This window comes from Odocoileus virginianus, chromosome 2, assembly GCF_023699985.2.
Source record: "Odocoileus virginianus isolate 20LAN1187 ecotype Illinois chromosome 2, Ovbor_1.2, whole genome shotgun sequence".
Classification (NCBI taxonomy): domain Eukaryota; kingdom Metazoa; phylum Chordata; class Mammalia; order Artiodactyla; family Cervidae; genus Odocoileus; species Odocoileus virginianus.
Genome location: NC_069675.1, coordinates 38,090,870 through 38,096,482, shown reverse-complemented (window position 1 = coordinate 38,096,482; position 5,613 = coordinate 38,090,870).

The following is a 5,613-nucleotide window of genomic DNA, read 5'->3' as shown; positions in this document are numbered from 1 at the left end:
TATTATAATAGAGGTGTCATTTTTCTTATTTTTTAAAAAGAGTTTGATAGAAAAGGTTGAGATTCAAGAACAGAGAAGGTATGCTAGCCATTTCAATTTTATTCATTTTGCATTTTGACAAGGAAATTTTGCCAAATGATGTTCTAATTAAGAAAAATATTGCAATTATTTTGCCCCTGACTTTGCTATTATTAATGTCACTAACTCTAAATTTTCAACACCTTTTGGCTTATAGAAGATATGACTATGTAGTTTACTTCTGTTGTTTCACCCAAAGTTTAAGTCTTTGGACAGACAAAATGTCCAGTAGTGTCATTTCCTCTCAGACTTGTTGAATATTGATCACTGACATAGAATCTATCATTTTATCTTCCTCTGAAGAGAGTTTGAATTAGCTCATCCACATTGCAGTAGCTTAGGTGACCACTGCAGTAGCGTAGGTTACTGTTCACAAATAGTCCCAGACTTCTCTTCATGGAAGAAGTGTAATTTATCATCTCGTAGACTCAGAATGTGGCCATGTGGCTGACTGTGGCCCATGGGTGTGAATGGCAGTGTGTCAGTTCCGAGCTGAGATTTTGGGAGGGACAGCGTGGGAGAAGAGCACACGCCACACAGCCAACATACCTATTGCCATTAGGTTGTCTTATAATGACTGCATATGAAACAGGACCAAACCCAAAGCTAATAATGTCACCAGTTCAGTTCACTCACTCAGTCGTGTCTGACTCTCTGCGACCCCATGAACCACAGCACGCCAGGCCTCCCTGTCCATCACCAACTCCCGGAGTTTACTCAAACCCATGTCCATCGAGTCAGTGATGCCATCCAACCATCTCATCCTCTGTCATCCCCTTCTCCTCCTGCCCCCAATCCTTCCCAGCATCAGGGTCTTTTCCAATGAGTCAACTCTTCGCATGAGGTGGCCAAAGTATTGGAGTTTCAGCTTCAACATCAGTCCTTCAAATGAACACCCAGTCCTTCAAATGGACTGGTTGGATCATCTTGCAGTCCAAGGGATTCTCAAGAGTCTTCTCTAGCACCACAGTTCAAAAGCATCAATTCTTCGGCACTCAGCTTTCTTCACCATCCAACTCTCACATCCATACATGACCACTGGAAAGACCATAGCCTTGACTAGACGGACCTTTGTTGGCAAAGTAATGTCTCTGCTTTTAAATATGCTATCCAGGTTGGTTATAACTTTCCTTCCAAGGAGTAAAATTTCATGGCTGCAATCACCATCTGCAGTGATTTTGGAACCCCCCAAAATAAAGTCTGACACTACTTCCACTTTTCCCCCATCTATTTCCCATAAAGTGATGGGACCAGATGCCATGATCTTAGTTTTCTGAATGTTATGCTTTAAGCCAACTTTTTCACTCTCCTCCTTCACCTTCATCAAGAGGCTTTTTGGTTTCTCTTCACTTTCTGCCATAAGGATGGTGTCATCTGCATATCTGAGGTTATTGATATTTCTCCCAGCAATCTTGATTCCAGTTGTGCTTCTTCCAGCCCAGCATTTCTCTTGATGTACTCTGCATATAAGTTCAATAAGCAGGGTGACAATATACAGCCTTGACATACTCCTTTTCCTATTTGGAACCAGTCTGTTGTTCCATGTCCAGTTCTAACTGTTGCTTCTTGACCTGCATACAGGTTTCTCAAGAGACAGGTCAGATGGTATGGTATTCCCATCTCTTTCAGAATTTTCCACAGTTTATTGTGATCCACACAGTTGAAGGCTTTGGCATAGTCAATAAAGCAGAAATAGATGTTTTTCTGGAACTCTCTTGCTTTTTTGATGATCCAGTGGATGTTGGCAATTGACCTCTGGTTCCTCTGGCTTTTCTAAAGTCAGCTTGAACATCTGGAAGTTCATGGTTCATGTATTGCTGAAACCTGGCTTGGAGAATTTTGAGCAATAGTTTACTAGCCTGTGAGATGAGTGCAATTGTGTGGTAGCTTGAGCATTCTTTGGCATTGCCTTTCTTTGGGATTGGAGTGAAAACTGACCTTTTCCAGTCCTGTGGCCACTGCTGAGTTTTCCAAATTTGCTGGAAATTCCATCACCTCCACTAGCTTTGTTCATAGTGATGCTTTCTAAGGCCCACTTGACTTCAAATTCCAGGATGTCTGGCTCTAGGTGAGTGATCACACCATATAATTATCGGGTTCCTGAAGATCTTTTTTTGTACAGTTCAAGTTCAGACAAAATCCACTGACTTGGATCTAACAGAAAGGCATAAATGGGAAATAAATGTGGTATTATAAGCCATTGTGATGTTGGGGTTTTTGTTGTAGAGTATTATCATATAGCAAACCTGACCAATATATATGTCTACAAATTAAACACACTTTGGTTCTTTTTTCAGCTTCTCTTAAGACTTTTAAGAACTGATAAATTTGCTAAAGAAAGGGTTATACTTTTCAGACATATTTGTCATTTTCCAAATGCCTAAGGACAGACAGAGAGTTTTCTAAAATAAATTTTCTCCAAGACTTTTCCTTTGCTGATACAATTTTATAATCATACTTATGGATCAACAAGTGAAATTTTTTTATACGTGCTCTATCACCATCTGGATAAGTTTGGAGAACAAAACACAGTGAGAATGCTGGTAAATAATTACATGAAACCATTTTAGAATATGAAGTTTTTAGGGTCAGAATACATTTTGTTGGGTAAAAAGTGTTCTCCAGTGAATAACTGAAATATTACCAAGAATTGATAGGTTTTCTTGATGGCTCAGACAGTAAAGAATCTGCTTGCAATGCAGGAGATCTGGATTCCATCCCTGGGTCAGGAAGATGCCCTGGAGAAAGGAATGGCTACCCACTCCAGTATTCTTTACTGGAGAATTCCAAAGACAGAGGAACCTGGTGGGCTACAGTCTTTAGGATCTCAAAGTCAGACACGGCTGAGAAATTAAGCACAATAACTTTTCTTGTAATGCTATAATTTATAAGCAAAAAATTAAAAAGACAAAATTTTAAACCAAAAAAAATATAGTAATTTGTCAAATAAGTCTTTGTAAAATGTGTGCTTCCCTGGTATCTCAGATAGCAAAGAATTTGCCCACAACACAGAGACCTAGGTTTAATCCCTGGATCGGGAATATCCCCTGGATGGGGAAATGGCTACCCACTCCAGTATTCTTGCCTGGAAATTTCCATGGATAGAGGAGCCTGGTGGGCTACAGCCAATGACTTTTTTGTAATGCTCTAATTTATAACCAAAAGCTTAATAGCACAAAATTTTAAATAAAAAAATAGTCAACCATTTATCAAAGAAGTCATTGTAAGATATGTAGGGTATCACTAACATGTGGCTCAAGCAAATTTTCTTATCGCTCAATCTATAATTGGCTCTCACTTATTTTTAGTTCACATCATTACTACAATTTACTTAACCACATTCTAGTTTGGTTCCCATGTTTTTATAGTTTCACACATACTTTTCTGCACAGAGAAATTATGTTGGGAAATTAAAATATTGCTCCCCTAGACTTTCTCTTATTATAAAGAATAAGATCTTGCTGTTGGTTGTATGGTCAAGCTACATTTTAGAGTATAGGTTAACACATCAATCTCTATTCCATCTCATATTCTGCTTTATAATTTTGGCTTTAATGTATATTCTATTTTAATTCTCATTTAAATCAAGCTGATCTATGAACTGCATATTATCTGCAAGTCTTTAGTAATCATGTACTACTTATGATTGTCTTTTTCAGTCATAAGACTATATTCACTTATTTCAGAGATACATGATTCTGGCATGCAAAATAAAAACCCAAATAGTCCACCCGTGAAATTTGAAAAAAGAATTGCTAAATTAAATAAATACATAATAATTTGGTATAAGTTATTTAGATACTTGCTTCAAAATGAAAAATTGGTCACTTAGCATTTTGGAAACCAATCTTCAATCTACTTAATCGGTTACACATTCTTTAGTAATAATAATTTTATTTCTTTAATATTTCTTATGGTACGATAGTACTTAAATCTATATAGCAGTCATTCCAGCATAGACAGTTTGAATGGCATTTGGCCATTTACTTCTAAGGCCTGCAGAGAAATGTACCTGCATCTGAGGTTGGGAATTGTGCAGAGCAGTTTGTACTCTCGTCCTCATTCACAGTGGGCAAACTGGTAACTGGCCAGAACATCACACTTGATTTGGCAAATGCTGCCTTCAAAACCCAAAATGGTCCAACAGGTACTTATGTCTCTTCTTAGTGGTGAATGGTGCAAGTAGAACAACTTTGCTTGGAGGGGGTGTCCTAACATCCCCCAGGTCACTAAGCTTCTAGAGCCTTTGCTGATACTATGTCAAAGAACATGCAATAGTCTCCTCATCTGCAGCTTTGCTTTCCATGGTTTCAGTTTCCTGTGGTCAACTGCAGTCCAGAAATGTTAAATGAAAACTAAACATTTCTTAAGTTTTAAATTGTGCACTGTTCTGAGTAGCGTGCTGAATTCTCACACCCGCCTGCTCTGTCCTGCCCAGCACTCTATCCCTTCATCCAGCATACCCCGCCCATTCAGCCACTTAGAAACATCTCAGCTGTCAGATTGACTGTCTAATATCACAGTGCTTTTGTGCAAGGAACCCTTATTTTACTTAATATTGGCCCCCAAACATGAGAGTAGTCATGCTGGCAATTTAGATGTGCCAAAGAGAAGTTGGTGAAGTGCTTCCTCTAAGTAAAAAAGGTAAAAGTTCTCAGTTTAATAAGGAAAGAAAAAGAAATTGTACACTAATGTTGCTAAGATTTCCAATATGAATGAATCTTCTCTCCGTGAAGTTATAAACAGGTGCTGTTGCACTTCAAACTGCAAAAGTTTTGGCCACACCGAGTGATAAATTCTTAGTTATCAAGGGGAAGGCCTTATATTTGTACAATAAAATATTTTAAGAGAGAGAAAAAGACCATATTCATGTAATATTTATTGCATTTTATTGTTATTTTATTATTAGATATGTATTGATCTCTTACTGCGCTTAATCTTGAAATTAAATCTTATCATATGTATGTATATACAGGAAAAAACTGTGTGTGTGTGTGTGTGTGTGTGCCTGCATATGCATGATTTGCTACTATCAGTGGTTTCAGGTATCCACTGAGGGTCTTGGAACTTATACCCTGTAGAAAGAGAGACTGTTGTACTGTGTCAGAGAACAGGAGGTAACACAGAGAAGGTGCATTGCTATTTCTACCACATGTATGAGGAACTCTTTTAGATCATCTTAACTAGATAACAATTGAAATGAAAGCATTTTGGGGAATAGAAGTCAGCAAGCCTTTTTCTGTAAGGGGCTAGACATAAATATTTTAGATTTTATGAGTTAAGTACATACAATCTTTGTCATATATTCTTCTTATTTGCCTTTTATAGAACTTTAACAATGCAACAGTGTTACTTCTTGAGCTATACAAAAACAGTGCACAGACTGCAATTTGCTAACCCCTGTTCTAGGTACTAGGATCTATTTGCAGTTGATACCATCACACAGGTTTGCAGTATTCTACATTCGTTTGCAGTATTCTACATTCATTTGCCAAGATCTGATACTTAAATGATGATGTGGTGATGCATCACACA